Source organism: Dasypus novemcinctus, chromosome 30, assembly GCF_030445035.2.
Source record: "Dasypus novemcinctus isolate mDasNov1 chromosome 30, mDasNov1.1.hap2, whole genome shotgun sequence".
Classification (NCBI taxonomy): Eukaryota; Metazoa; Chordata; class Mammalia; order Cingulata; family Dasypodidae; genus Dasypus; species Dasypus novemcinctus.
The window spans coordinates 43254303-43270400 of record NC_080702.1 but is presented as its reverse complement, the minus strand read 5'-3'; positions in this window follow the sequence as shown (position 1 = coordinate 43270400).

The window sequence follows — 16098 nt, the reverse complement described above, 5'->3', positions numbered from 1 at the left end:
TCCCTACCCCCATTCCCACACATTATGCTCAGTGTCTCTGGACATCTTTGTGTTCTTTGAACATGCCACACTAGTTCCTGCCCCAAGGCCTTTGCACCTGCCATTACTCTTTTGATCAGATCCCTTTTTCCATGATTTTTGCCTGTTTGGGTTTTTGGTGTCCTCCAGGGAGGTTTCACCTCCTAGATTTCCTTGACTACTCAAGGGTGGTGCTTTCTGTGTTACCTTTTCTTTATATAGTGTCTTCATAACCCTCACCACTTTCTGAAAGTATCTCATCCATTTTTAAAAAGATTTTATTTACCAACCCCCCTTGTTTTTGCACTTGTGGTCTGCTTTCTGAGTCCATTTGCTGTATGTTCTTCTGTTTCTGCTTGTCTCCTCTTTAGACGGCACCAGGATGTGATCCTGGGACCTTCTGGAGTGGGAGAGAGGCACTCAATCGCTCATGCCACCTCAGCTCCCTGGTCTGCTGCATCTCTTATTGTCTCTCCTCTGTGTCTCTTTTTGTTGTGTCATCTTGCTGCACCAGCTCTCTGTGTGGGCCAGCTCTTCTTGTGGGTCAGCACTCCTGTGTGGGCCAGCATGCTGCATGGGTCAGCACTCAATGTGGGCCAGCATCCTGAAAGGCCAACTGTCTGTTTGGGCCAACTGTCTGTGTGCGCCAGCTTGCCTTCATCAGGAGACCCTAGGAAGTGAACCCTGGACCTCCCCTACAGTAGACAGGAGCCCAATTGCTTGAGTCACATCCACTTCCACCTCATCCATTTTTTTTTAGTTGCTTCTTGTTGTCTCCCCTCCACACTATTGCAAGAAACTCGAGAGCAGGAAATTGCTGGTATTATATCCTCAGTGCCTAGCACAGTTCGTGGTACATAGGTCCTCAGTATGCATGTCATAGAGGAATGGATGAGCTGTAATCATTTCTGTTTTACTTATCTCTTTTGTCCGTCTTCCCCATCAGACTGTGAACTTCACGAGTGCAGTGACCTTGTCTCTCATATACCACTTTTCCCAGCACCCAGCAGAGATTGTGGCCCATAGAGGGCACTCAATAAATATTTATTAAATGAATGTGTGAGTGAATGAATGAATAAATGTTTTCTTGTTGGACAAATGAGAGGTACAAGAGGTAAGAGGAATAAATGACCCTGGCTTTGAAAAACTAAAGGACTACTCAGGAATGGGGCAGAATAAGATGGATAAATCTAAGACTCCCAGGCCACCTTAAAGCTCTTTAGGGAACCCGGGAAGACATGGTGGGGAGACTTGCTTCAAGGATTCATGGGAACATGGGGTGAGCAAGCCAGTAGTCACATGGTCAGCCTGAATCTAGAGGTGTCTGGCTCAACCAATATTCAATAGAATTATGATAAGGTCCAGCCCAAGACCCCAGATCCAGAAAATCTGGGTTCAAATTATGATTATGATCTAGTCTATGTCCATGGGCCTTGGGTCAGTTACTTAACTTCTCTGTGCCTCAGTTTCCTTATCTGTCAACTTGAATAATAGATGTAGATGAAATGAGTGAATGTAAGAAAATTGCTTCGAACCATGTCTGGTGCCGAATAAACATTATATGCAAGTGCTTACTTCTTATTTTTTATTAATTGAATGAGCCGATGAACAAGCTGCTCCAGAACCAGATGTGCTGAGAGAGTTTTACAAAGAACCAGGGAGAGAGTTCATTTGGCTCACCATTCTGAACACAAACCATTCATCTTTGTTCATATAAGGCTTCCACTGTCCCAATGGGAGGATTCCATTGGGATGGCTTGCTTCCGGGTATATAGGACACTTCCATACTGAGATACATTTGTTCCAAGCTACCCAAAAGACACTTGAGGAAGCTTTCTTTTGCTGGAACTGCATTTTGCCTCCAACATTAGTGTCTGGTGAATTCCACTGTATTAGTCAGTGTTCTCTAGGTAAACAATGAATAGGAGATATCTATAAATAGTATGAGAGTTTACGGAGTCTCTCATGTGATCTTGGGGATGTACAAGTCCAAGTTCCACTGGCAGGCTGCAAACCAGGGCTCTGATGAAAGTCCAGTGAAGGTCCTTGAGCAGTTTCCAGGGGATGCTGGCTGTCCCAAGATGACCCGGGAAATTCTCTCTGAATGCTGAAATCACACCTCCCCCCCTTTTTTTTCCTTTTTTTAAATTATCTGTTTTTTTTTAAAAGATACATAAATCACACAAAATGTTACATTAAAAAATATAAGAGGTTCCCATATACCCCACTTCCCACACCCCCCACTCCTCCCACATCGACAACTTGTTTCATTAGTGTGGTACATTCATTGCATTTGATGTGTACATTTTGGAGCACTGCTACATAGCATGGATTATAGTTTATGTTGTAGTTTACACTCTCCGAGTCCATTCAGCAGGTTATGGCAGGATATATAATGTCCTGCATCTGTCCCTGCAATATCACTGAAGACAACTCCAAGTTCCGAAAATGCCACAATATCACACCTCTAGGCATTCAACTGTTTAGAGAAAACATCACCCACTGCTGACAGCAATCTCCCTGGTTGATCACAGATATAATCAGTCGTCTGTGCAGTAAACTCGCTGATGACTAAAGCCCTTAAATGTTCTCGTATTACAATGAACCCAGTGCTTGCTTGACCAAACAACCGGGCACAATTACCTGGCCGAGCTGACACATTAGCCTAACCATCACATCCATCAAGGCTATTGACCACTTTTCCTCTTTTTTCATCTTCCAACGCCAGCTTGACTCTCCAAATCTACTTCCAAAACCCACCTCCAGCTCCTGACTTTGATGATCCTTTGGACACTTTTCTCTAGCCTGAAACATTGTGACATCATTTGAGGAATGGGTGAACCATCTTCTGCTCTGGTTTCACATCCTGCTGATCACATTCAGGGTTGACAGGTGTCTGGCAGGAAACACAGCAGAGTGGCAATGAGCTCTCACTCTCCAAGAGGTTCAACAGTGCATGGCTGAACATAAATGATGGAATTAAAAAAAAAATGCTACAGAAACATTTAAAAAATAAGCCTCAGGGCTGGGCAAAATTTTCACTACTCTTCCAGCCCAAGTACTAACCTGACCACTAAACTTGTTTTATGGCATGAAAGTAATATATACGTATTGTGTAAAACTTGCAAAATATACAAAACAAAGTGAAGAGAATAAGAATCACCTGTAATTTCATGATACAGAGATATCTATTCTGAATATGTTCCTGATTTCACACTAGCCATTTCTCTCTCTCTCTGTATACCTACCTACATCTTACCTATACCTAGCTACACCTGCATCTGTTACCTGTATCTGTATTTGTGTCTGTACCTATAATTATGTCTATAGCTATACTTCCCTCTCAACCTATACCTGTATTATACCTCTCTCTATATCTATACCTAAACCATACTTTATACCTCTAGCTAATAGATCTACCTACCTATCTATCTATCAATCTTCGTCATCATCTATCTAATCTAATGTCATATTTTATACATTTCTCTCCTCCCAGCATACTGAAGCTCAAATATTTCTAAGTCAGGCCAATGGGGAATTACATGTCTTTGTAAAATTACCTCTCTGATTTTTATAATGAAAGATGCTTTACAGAAATTCTTTTTTCCAGTCATTTTTGCTGGGACAACCTGTTCTATACAGCGAGTAATATCAAAGTGGGGAGTAGAATTCTGCCCTTGGATTAACTCGAGAGATATTGCAGGATTCATGAGGAAGGCAGGAGAATCTTCCCAAACTTCCAGCTTGTCTTTGCATTTTCTTTCCTTCCTTTTTACCTTTGGTGTGAAGTGGCATTGCCCTCTGTTCTGAAATCGCCTTGTCTCTTGGCAGGTAATTATCAGAGACCCCTTTCTAGGTCCCCCGGCGTCTTCCCTTCTGGGGCACCGGTGTCTACTTTTAGTAAGTGCCCCCCTTTCTCTTGGAGATAATCACATCAGTTGGTGTCTTGTTCCAGGGGGATATGACCTAGAATCACTTTTGTCTTTGAGAAATGAGGTCGCATTACAGGGGAGGTGTCAGGAGACAGTGGGAAGCCCCAGGCTGGGAGAGGAGATTCTTCCTGTTCACCTCCTGCACAGGTGCTGACCGTGTTGGTTGGCGAGTAGGAAGGACTGGTCAGTATGGCTGGAGCCCCTCTTGGTCTCCCCAAAATAGCTCAGGCAAAGGTCACCAATGTCAGCCTGCAATTGGCAAATTCCATATTTTTTTCTCCATCTCCATCCAACTTGCCCTCCAGGTAATGTTTGAAAATGTTGACCTCCTGAAGTTGCATCTTCTCCCCTTTCCTTTTGCTCCTGCTCTCTCTCCTTCACTGGCTGGTTGCCTGCCATCATGCCTCAAGTATAGTGCTCCTTAGATATGTCAGGCAGCCTCTGTGATGGTCGGATGGTCCCCATCTCCTGGTAGTCACACCCTCGTGCAGTCTCCTCCCCTTGAGCATGGGCTGGACCTAGTGGCTCTCTTCTAACCCCCAGAATACGGCAGAAGTGATGGGATGTCACTTCTGAGATTAGGTTACAAAGAGACGATGGTTTTTGTTTTGCTTGCTCTTGTTTTCTTACTTGGAGGGAAATCAGATACTGTACTGTGAGCTGCCCTATGGAGAGGTCCATATGGCAAGGAACATTCAGCCAGGACCCAAGACCGTCAGTCCTACAACCTGAGAGGAACTGAATCTTACCAGCAATCACGTGAGTGATCCTAGGAAAGGATTCCTCCCCCGTTGAGCCTTGAAATGAGATTGCAGCCCTGGTCGAAACCTTGAGTGTACCCTCATGAGAGATCTTCAGCCAGAACCACCAGCTAAACCAGGCCTAGACTCTTGACCCATAGGATCCCATATAATAAATGTGTTGTTTGAAGCCACTAAGTTTTGGGGTAATTTGTTATGCAGCAATAGCTGGCTGATACATTAAATTTTCATCCTTGATTCACTTCTCATTTCTGAACTTCTTCCTGGAAAAGTTCACCACATTAGTGGATTTAGGTATTACCTGTTAGTTTAGGAAGACTGTGGCTTTTAGACCAATGGGTAGGTTCAGTGAGATGAGCTTAAAATTTAGAATAACATGCAAGCTCATTACCATGATGTACAAAATCCCAGTTCCTTACTGCCTGACTCTGCCCCTTCTCCTTCCTCATCTCCTGCCACTCCTCCTTTGCATCATTAAGGTTTAGCTAAGCTGGTGCTGAGACTCACCAAGCTTGTTTAATTTCATATGGATGTGCTTTCCCCCGACCCCTTCTGGATTTTCACATGATTCACCCCCTCACCTCCGCTGGGTCTGTGTTCAAATATTGTCTCCTAAAGGGACCTTCTCTGACCACCTGGCCTGAAGTGTCACATGACCATGCTGTACTTTACTCCTCTTTTTCCTCCTAGCACTCACTATAGCTTGCATTTCTCTTGCTTCCCTCCCTACAATGTCAGCCCCTTGACTGGGTTCTTGTTTTTCTTAGTCACCACTGAATACACAGTTTTTAGCCCAGTTCCTAGCCCAAAGTAGGTCCCTAAGTGGCTAAATATGGCAGCCCTGCCACAGTAGGACATAGTCTCTGTGTGGCCCAGCTGAGGATTTGCTGCCACTTCCGCCACGGATATTCTTGTTCTGACTGTTTAGCATCCAAACATCCTTCCAGTTTATGGGAGAACCCAAGTTAGTTGGGAGGCAGGACTGATGGAAGGTCTTATCCACCTTGGGGAGTTACCATCAAGGCACAGGGTCTAGCCTCAGCCAGTTAAATGCTCCTGTCTGGATTTCTAATCTCCAAGGACTGATGGAGATTAGCACATGGGTGGTGTTTAAGGAGATTAGAGGAAGGAGCAGGGGGTCTAATAGCCCAGCCTTGTGGAGCAAGTTCTCAAGACCAGCAGTGAGAAGACACAGTATTGTCAGGCTGGTTCCTGCAGGAGTCTACATGACTATTCTGCTCCTTCCCCTCTTCCTTGCCCTCCTTCTCCCCATATCCTTTTTTTAAATTAAAATAAAATATGGTTTTTTGAATGTAACATTAAAAATGAAAAAAATATGGTGGTAACATGTACACAACATAGAAGTTTCTAATTTTAACCATTTTCATGTGTATAATTCAGTGGCATTAGTTACATTCCCCAACTTCGTGCATCTATCACCATCATCTTTTTCTTTAAAAAATTTTTAAATTTAATTGCCTTTAAAAAAAAAGATACATATATTGTGATTAGTAATCAAAGAAAATGTGGCATTGGTGTGGAGAAACTGGCCGTGGTAGCTGCTGGGGTTATGGAGTGGGAGGAAGAGATGTGATGTGGGGGCGTTTTCGGGACTTGGACTTGTCCTGGGTGGTGCTGCAGGAACAGTTACCGGACATTGTATGTCCTCCCATGGCCCACTGGGTGGACTGTGGGAGAGTGTGGGCTATGGTGTGGACTATTGACCATGAGGTACAGCAGTGCTCAGAGATGTATTCACCAAATGCAATGAATGTCTCCTGATGATGGAGGAGGTTGTTGTTAAGGGGGGAGGAGTGAGGTGAGAGGGGTGGAGGGTATATGGGGACCTCAAATTTTTTGAATGTAACATTAAAAAAACAAATAAAGACAAAAACTAAAAAAAAAATTTTCCAAAAATGATAAAAAAGATACATAGATCACAAAAAATATTACATTAAAAAATATGAGGTTCCCATATACCCCACACTCCATCCCACTCCTCCCACATCGACAACCTCTTTCATCATTGTGGCACATTCATTGCATTTGGTGAACGCATTTTGGAGCACTGCTGCACCGTCTTATTACCAAAACATTTCCATCACCCCAAACAGACACTCTGTACCCACTGAACAATAAATTCCCATTTATTGGGAATGCGGTATCATAGAGTAATTCTATGCTTAACTTTCTGAGGAATTGCCAGAGTGTTTCCCACAGCAACTACACCATTTTACATTCCCACCAGCAATACATGAGGGTTCCTATTTCTCTGCATTCTTGCCAACTCTTCTTCTTTTCTTACTCCACTTTATGGAAATTCTCTTTTGAGCTTCCTTCTCTCCACAATCTCCACAGTACATTATGGCCCTCTGGGGCCTCTCTTTGCAGCTCTGAGCCTGGGAATCTTGCATTTTGTGCAACCGTGAAAAGAGGAGTGGGGTTGGGGAAGAGAAAGCCACAGGAGTTCATCCAGTCTTCTGGTGACACAAATCTTCCCCTCCCAGTTTTAGGAACTTGTCCAGCAGTAGCTACCACTTCTGCTCTGGGATTGTCTGTGGGTGTGCAAGAAAGAGCAAATAAAAAATGTAAACATACTCCACACCATCTGCCACTCTCTGGCCCTCAGGAATCCCCTTTCTGCTCCTCGATTGGTTTCCTTTAATTCTCCAACTCACATATGACCTGAAATTTGCCTGTGCATCCCTTGGAGTGTGCCCAAGCCCTGGCTGGGTCTCTCATGGATTTGAGTAGAGACTTGGGACAAACCCAAGGAAAACAGATGCAGACAATAGCTCAGAAATGATTAGGTTCCTAGTCTATGTTTGTAGTGGGGTGACTGCTCCCCTCCATGAATGAAGCCCTCCCCCCCAAGAAAAAGATGTGCCTACCCAGCACCTGTGGATTTGACTTTATATGGAAAAGGGGTCTTTCTAGACATAATTAAGTGGAAGATCTTGAGATGAGACTGTCCTTTATTAGGGTGGACCCTAAATCCAATGGCAGGAGTCCTTAGAAGAGACACACAGGAGATAGACAAAGATGAGAAGTCCATGGGAAGATGGAGGTGGAGGTTGGGGCCAAGGAATGCCAAGGATTACTAGCAACCCGCTAGAAGCTGGAAGGATTCTGCCCTACAGATTTAGGACTTCTTGCCTCCAGAATTGTGAGACAATATACTTCTGTTGTTTGAAGACACCCAGTTTGTGGTACTTTGTTGTTACGCAGTCTTAAGAAATGAATATCCTTTCCTTCTAATTTCCTAGTTTCCCACCTTGTGTTAGTCAGCCAAAGGGGTGCTGATGCAAAATACCAGAAATCTGCTGGCTTTTATAAAGGGCATTTATTTGGGATAGAAGCTTACAGTTACCAGGCCCTCAAGAGTCCAACTCAAGGTACCATAAGAGGTACTTCCTCACCCAAACTCTGTTGCCACATGTTGAAGCAAGATAGTGGGCAATGGCTGTGAGGGTTCAGCCTTCCTCCTTCTAAAAGATCCATGATCCCAGCTTCTTCTGATCTCAACTTTAGGCTGGCATAAAGCTCATCTCTCTTCCTGGGGCTCATCTCCTTCTGGGCTCAACTGCTCTGCTCTCTCCAAGAGGCCAGCTCTGAACTATCAGGTAAATGGCTTGACTCTCTCCCCGGGGCTCCAGTGTCAAAATCTCAACTCTCTGTATTCTCCTTCTCTGTGTGTTTACTTCCCTCTCTTTGATTGAGCATCTGTTCATATAGCCCACAGCTGTAAGCTAGCTGTAGGCGGGGACTCAAACCAAGTTCCCCTAATGACGTGGTCAAATAAAAGCCCTAATCTTAATTTAATAAAGTAAAAGTGGAACCTCTGAGTCTAGATCAATCTATTATGCCCAGAAGAACAGACCAGTCTACAAACAATCGAATATCTCTTTTGGAATTCAGAAACAACCCCAAACTGCTACACACCATAACGCTCCCCTGTCTTTCCAGTTCCTGCTTGGGTTTCCCATTGGCCAAAGCCATCCAGATACCTCTGGGGGCAGGGGACCTAATGATGTGGCCCATAAAGACTGACCTCTTGGGGGCACAAGCAGATTGAGGAATGGTGAGTGACTTGGGAGTGCAACAGAAAATCTCTTTTCTGGGAAACGGACTTGGCCCAGTGGTTAGGGCATCCGTCTACCACATGGGAGGTCCGTGGTTCAAACCCCAGGCCTCCTTGACCCGTGTGGAGCTGGCCCATGCACAGTGCTGATGCGCACAAGGAGTGCCCTGCCACACAGGGGTGTCCCCACAAGGAATGTGCCCATGAGGAGAGCCGCCCAGCGCGAAAGAAAGTGCAGCCTGCCCAGGAATGGCGCCGCCCACACTTCCCGTGCCTCTGACGACAACAGAAGCGGACAAAGAAACAAGATGCAGCAAATAGACACAGAGAACAGACAACCAGGGGAGGGGGGGAATTAAATAAATAAATAAAAATCTTTAAAAGAAAAAAAAAAGAAAGAAATTCTCTTTCCTAATGTACTGACTGATTGAGTTATGTCAGTTTGGTAGGGCTGCTATGACAAATACGACACATGGCGTTGGCTTAGACAACAGAAATGTATTGTCTCATGGTTTTGGACGCTGGAAATACAACATCACATTCTGGACAGGTCATACCTTCTCCCAGAGTCTGTGGTGTTTGGATGCTGGTTTGCCGCAATCCTTGGGAATTCCTTGCCTCTCTGCCTCTGTCACTTGGTGATCTGCCTCACTCTTTGGAGTCCTCTGACTTCTGGTTTCTACATACTGTGACTAAATTTCCTTTGCTTAGAAGGATTTCAGCTGTATGGATTAAGGCCCACCCTGATTCAACTGGACCTCATCTAAAGAGTTTAGAAGATTTTGCTCACAAATGAGTCGACACCTCAACTAACAATATCTTCAAAGGTCCTATATACCAATGGATTCACTCCATGGAACTGTGGGTTATCTTTGTGAGGGACATGATTCAATCTGTCCCAAGTTAGCTGACATATTTACTGAGCACCTGCTATGTGCGAGAAGACTGACCAGGTACCAGCAGATGACAACATGGAAACAAAGCCCCTTCCCTCATGGACCCACCTATTAAGTGGGGGAGACAACAGTGAACATTTACAATAAATGCAGAAGATCATGTCAGCTGGAGGTAACTGGTTAAGGAGCAATAAATAATAATAATAATAATAATAATAATAATAATAATAATAATAATAGGACAAAAACTGTCCAAATACCATGATTCTAATTTTGAACTAAGTAAAAAGATTGCCATCTGGAAAGCAAACTACCCACAATTGCCACCATGAGTATAAATAGAATTTGGGTGATTTCTTTGTTTCTCTCTACACTTGGTTCATTACCTAAATTTTCTACAATGAACAGTCATTAACTTGATAATAAAAAAAGTTCTTGAATTTTCTGTCCTATATTCCTTCTCTCCCTCTCACTCCCCTGCCAATGATGCTGTAGAGAAGGTGGATCCCCTTTCCCCCCTTTTCTAGGACTCTCATCAATACCTTGAAGGACATCCGGACCATGCTTTACTTTTGTTTCCTTTTCTGTTTCTTTTCCTAATGCTTGCCTAGAGGGATGTCCCAGTAGGAAACAGATGACAAAATCCAATTTGGCTCTTTTTTGAAATCTCTTAGCCATATAAACCCATTGTTTACTTTTTTTTTTACCATTTACCCTTTTTAGTCAAGGTCTTTTTCTAGTTGCATCACTAGTTAGTGATTGGTAGTAATGTCTTGGCACCAGGGAGGCTCATCCCCAGGAGTCATGTCCCATGCTGGGCTGAAGGTAATGCATTTACATGCTGAGTTTGGCTTAGCCACATTTGAGCAACATGGAGGCTCTCAAGAGGTAACTCTTAGGGACCCTGCAACTCTAGGCCTAGTCGAAATTTCAGGCACACAGGTTCATAAGCATGGTCATCAGTATTAAGGGCTCATTGTTGGACCATCCTTCTTCACTGGTCTTTGCCCTTGCACTTGGGTGATAGTTGCTGTTCCATTGTTGCTGTTCCAGGGAATGTGACAGAACTCCCCTGGCTGGGAACTCAGCACTCCCCCGGTTGTGATTTTTAACCGTAACTACTATGAAAATACCCAACGAATATCCAACCATTTTTATTACACTATATACATGCCCTAGAGAAATCCCTCCCACCCATGTGTCCCCCATTAATAACACCCCACTCCAGTGTTCCTCCCCTGCCATAGTTGAACCCCTCTGTGATCCAAAACTTCTTCAAAATGAAGCCTGATATATTGCCAAATTCAATCAGTAGGAAAATGAAATAGTAATGATAGGTTTAAAGATTAGAAATGCTGGACATGATATATCCTGCCATAATCCACTGAATGTACTGGGGGAGAGTGTAAACTACAATGTAAACTATTATCCATGCTGTGTAGCACTGCGGCGGCTTGCTCGGTCGGTAGAGGTGGGGTCTGGCTGCGGACGAGGGGTTGGTCCAGCTCTGGACGAGGGGTCGGTCCCGCTTGGGACGAGGGGTCGGTCCCACTTGGGACGAGGGGTCGGTCTGGCAGCAGACGAGGGATCGGTCTCACAGGGGTTGCGTGGTTCGGCTGACGGGGTCGCCCGGCGAAGCCGGCGACGAAGGGGTCGCCCGGCGAAGCAGGCGACGAAGGGGTCGCCCGGAGAAGCAGGCGACGAACTGGGGACAAGGGAGGCCAGGCCCTTGTCGGGGGCTCTCAGGACTGGAGGGTGCACGGCAGAAGAACTACCATGGAGACAAGGTAAACATGCAAGTCCACTTTACTGAGGGAGAGGCAACAGTTTTATAGGGGCTGGGGAAGGCTGATTGGTCGAAGCCACGCCCTGTTCTGATTGGTTGCCGGTGAAAGGTCAGTGGGCGGTACCGGATGGGGGAGGGGTGGTGATTAGGGATTGGCTGTTGCTGTTGCTGGGGGAAGGGGCAGGGTTTAGGGATTGGTGGCTACTGTTGCTGGGGTGGAGGGCAGACTTGAGTTTCCTGCCCACGCCTGGCTGTTGCTGCTGTCGGGGGAGGGGAAAAGGGCAGACTGGAATTTTCCGCCCTGCGCCTGCGCAGGGAGAAAGAAGAAGAAGGGTGCCGCCCCACAAGGCATCGTGTGGCGCCATCCGGGAGGAGGGGCAGCCACGGAAGCATGGCTGCCGAGAAGGGGAGACCCGAGGGCACTCTGCGCCCATGCCGAGCTTCCTTCAGGGGTGGCGGTGAGTCCGACCAGCCACCCTATTATGGGGGCAGCGGCTTGGCCTGCCGCGGCTGCTCCCCCGCCAGGCCAGCAAACCACACTTCAGCCCGAGGGGTGACCGCATAGCAGTGCTCCAAAATGTATTCACCAAATACAATGAATGTGCCACAATGATGAAAGAGGTTGTTGATGTGGGAAGAGTGTGTGTGTGTGTGGGGTGGGGTATGGGGTATACAGGAACCTCTTATATTTTTTAATGTAACATTGTTTTGTGACCTATGTATCTTCAAAAAAATACAAGAAAAAAAATCCAATCTGGATAATTGGAAGAGAGCTTAATAAAGATGTGCAGGGGATAAGGAAGCCATGTGGGATAGTGCAGCACCCCAGGGTTAGCAGCAGTGGGAGCTGTTACCACTTGTTTTAATTTGCTTGCCTGCCAAAATACAGTATATGAGAAATGGATTGACTTTTACCGTGGGGTTTATTAGGGTACAAGCTTACAATTTTGAGGCTGAGAAAAATGTCCAAATCAAGGCATCTCCCTGAAAACTGCCTGCTGGGGATCCTGGACTCTTCTCTCACATGTCAAGGCATGTGGGAGCATCTGCTCTTTCCCTTGTCTTCCGGGTTTTGGTGCTTTCAGCCTCCGGTTCACTCTGGCCTTCTCTTCCTGTGGCTTTCTCTCCATGTCTCTCTCTCTGTATTCATGCCATGTATACAAGACTCTAGTAAAAGGATTAAGACCAACCCTGGATCACACTGTACTGAAGGAACCTAATCCAAAGAAGGTCCCACCTATACTAGGCTCACACCCACAGGAATGGATTAGCCCTAAGGCCATGCTTTTCTGAGGTCCACGATGGACAATGACCATCCCGAAGAACAGAGAGAGTCTATAACTGCAAGCAGGATAGTCCCATCCATTTGCCCCATGGGATCTAAGCCCCTTTTTAATTAGAGGTGGAGGGGACATCACCATCCCTCAGAATGGGGAATGAATGAAGGATTAGAGTAGACTTACTATTATTCTACTATAGCCTTATTGTAATTCTAGCAATGGAAGAACTTTTATCATTGATGTGGAGGCAGTGGCCACTGGAAGTTCTGAGGGGAGGGAGGGGGAAAAACAGGTGAAATATGGGGGCATTTTCAGGACTTGGGAGTTATCCTGAATGACATTGCAATGACAGATACAGGCCATTATATATCTTGTCCTAACTTACAAAATTGCATGGCAGAGCGTTTAAACCATGATGTAAACTATAATCCACACTTAGTGGAGATGCGCCAATATGTGTTCACCAATTGTAACAAATCTACCACAGTACTGAAGGATGTTGTTAATGTGGGAAAATGTTGAAGGATAGGGAGTGGGAATGCCCTGTATTTTTTATGTACTATTTATGTAATCTAAGTATCTTTAAAAATAAAGAAAAGAATATATATATAAAAGCCTCAAACTACCACACCATCCTGGGCAGAAAGGAAGAGGGGAGGCAGCTGTTCCTTTCAGGACCTGGAGATAGCTCTCAGCCAGGAGCTGTGGCCTTCATTCTATGGGCACAATCAACATGCAGAGAGTTCTGAGGGAAACGTCTTCATTCTCCTTTTCTCTGACCACCTGCAAGGGTCTCTCTTTGACTGACCCCATCCAGAAGCCGGCAGGCAAGGGTGGGTTGAATTGAGCCCCCCAAAAAGATTTCTCATTGAGACAGAACTTTGAGGGGGCAGGGCCACAGTTCCTCCACAGTAAAATGCTGGACAAAAATCAGATATTAGTAAGTGTTGAGTAAAATATCATGAGCCATAAGGAACAAAAAATTTTTTAGCATCTTAATGATTTTTTTTTTTTAGTTTAGAAAATATACGTTTAAAAAAAATCATATAATTGTACAATCTGTATTTTGGAGTAGAAGGAAAAGTACGTTTCCTTTTCTCCAACTAAAGAACATATCCAGGCATTACAATCTAACGTGATCCCTATGATTTCATATTATTATCCAACCTTGGGCTCCACACATGAATGTATTCAGGCTTGCAAACCCAAAAGATACTTTATCTATCTATCTATCTATCTATCTATCTATCTATCTATCTATCTATCTATCTATCTATCTATCTATCTATTTATTCTGTTTCTTGGTTTTTAATTTTTAAATTTAGTTTAAAAAATTAAAAAAATTGTCTTTTTTTTTTTTTTTTTAAAGATACATACATTAAAAAATATATAAGACCACTGTCTTCTTGCCTTCATGATTTCCGGTGAGAAATCAGCACTTAATCTTATTGGATACCCCTAAAATGTTATGCATTGCTTTTCTCTTGCTGCTCTCAGAATTCTCTCTTTGTCTTTGGTCTTTGACATTCTGATGAGTACGTGTCTTGGAGTTGGTCTATTTGGATTTTTTCGGATGGGAGTACGTTGTGCTTCTTGGACATGGATATCTATGTCCTTCGATAGGGTTGGGAAATTTTCTACCATTATTTCTTCAAATATTCCTTCTGCCCCTTTTCCCTACTCTTCTCCTTCTGGGACACCCGTGACATGTATGTTTGCATGCCTTTTGCTGTCATTTAGTTCCCTGAGACCTTGTTCAATTTTTTGCATTCTTTTCTTCATCTGTTCTTTTGCATGTTCACTTTTAGAGGCCATTTCTTCAACCTCACCAATCCTTTCTTCTGCCTCCTCAAATCTGCTATTATATGATTCCAATGTTTTTTAAATTTCATTGATTGCACCTTTCATTCCCATAAGATCTGCTATTTTTCTATGTATGCTTTCAAATTCTTCTTTGTGCTCATCCAATGTCTTCTTACTATCTGTAATCTCTTTAGCCATCATATTGAATTTATTAAGGAGATTTGTTTGAACATCTGTAATTAGTTGTCCCAACTCCTTTATGCCATTTGGAGGCTTACCTTGTTCCTTTAACTGGGCCATAGCTTCCTGTTTCATGCAAGGTGTTGGTGGAGGGTTGATGTATGGGACCCCTGTATGATGTTATGCATGTTTGCTTTGTAAGTTCACAAATTTTACTATACACTTAATTGTTTATGTATGTTTATATATAAATGATATAAAGATAATAATAGGGTTGGTTAGGGGAAAAGTACTTTGTTCAGTAGTAATATTTTGACAGTGCTCTTTAATTATTAGCTAAAAATGTTTAAAAACAATGCAGGTTATGGGTGGTAGGGTGAGATGTTATCTATGTTTGCTTGATGTTATATATATTTGTTTTGTAAGTTCACAACTATTATTCAATTATTGTTTATGTATGTTTATGTATGAGTGATATATTTTAATAAATTAAAAAAAACATGAGGTTCCCACATACCCCACATCCCACCCCACTCCTCCCACATTAACAACCTCTTTCATCATTGTGGCACATTCATTGCATTTGGTGAATACATTTTGGAGCACTGCTGCACCACGTGGATAGTGGTTTACACTGTAGTTTACACTCTCCCCCAACCCATTCAGTGTGTTATGGCAGGATAAATAATGTCCAGCATCTCTCCCTGCAATATCATTTAGGACAACTCCAAGTCGCAAAAATGCCCCCTCATCTCATCTCTTCTTCCCTCTCCCTGCCCTCAGCAACTACCACGGACACTATCTCCACATCAGTGATACAGTTTCCCAAAAGCTATTTTAAAATGTTGTGCAAGCATCACCATGGCCTGGCTCCAGAATTTTCTCATCACCTCAAAAGGAAACCCCCTACCCATTAAGCAGTCGGTCATCCCCTACCCCACCGGTAACCCCTGACAACCATGAATCTGATTTCCATCTTTATGGGTTTGCCTTTTCTGCATATTTCATAGAAATAGAACTAGAAATTGATTTTATTTTGGTGTGTGGGGCACTTACCCCCTCTTCTCTGACTTCCCCCTTTTATTTTCTTGTCGTTTTGGACATTGTACTTGCATGTGGGGCCACCCGAGGAATGAGTGGGACGGCCCGCCGCCCCCCTCTCTGCTCTCCTGGAACTCGGGAACAACGGGGAAGCTGCCAGCGGATAATGAGGCCCCCTCTTCCGTAATGACACTGGGGGCTGCGGGGATGCCGCAGGCCAGTTCTGCCCTAATTAATACGGAGCGCTTCCCACAGAGGAATTAGCCTGGTTTCCTCCTTTTCAGACTACTCTTGGCTTGGCTGCGGCCCCATCCCACAGC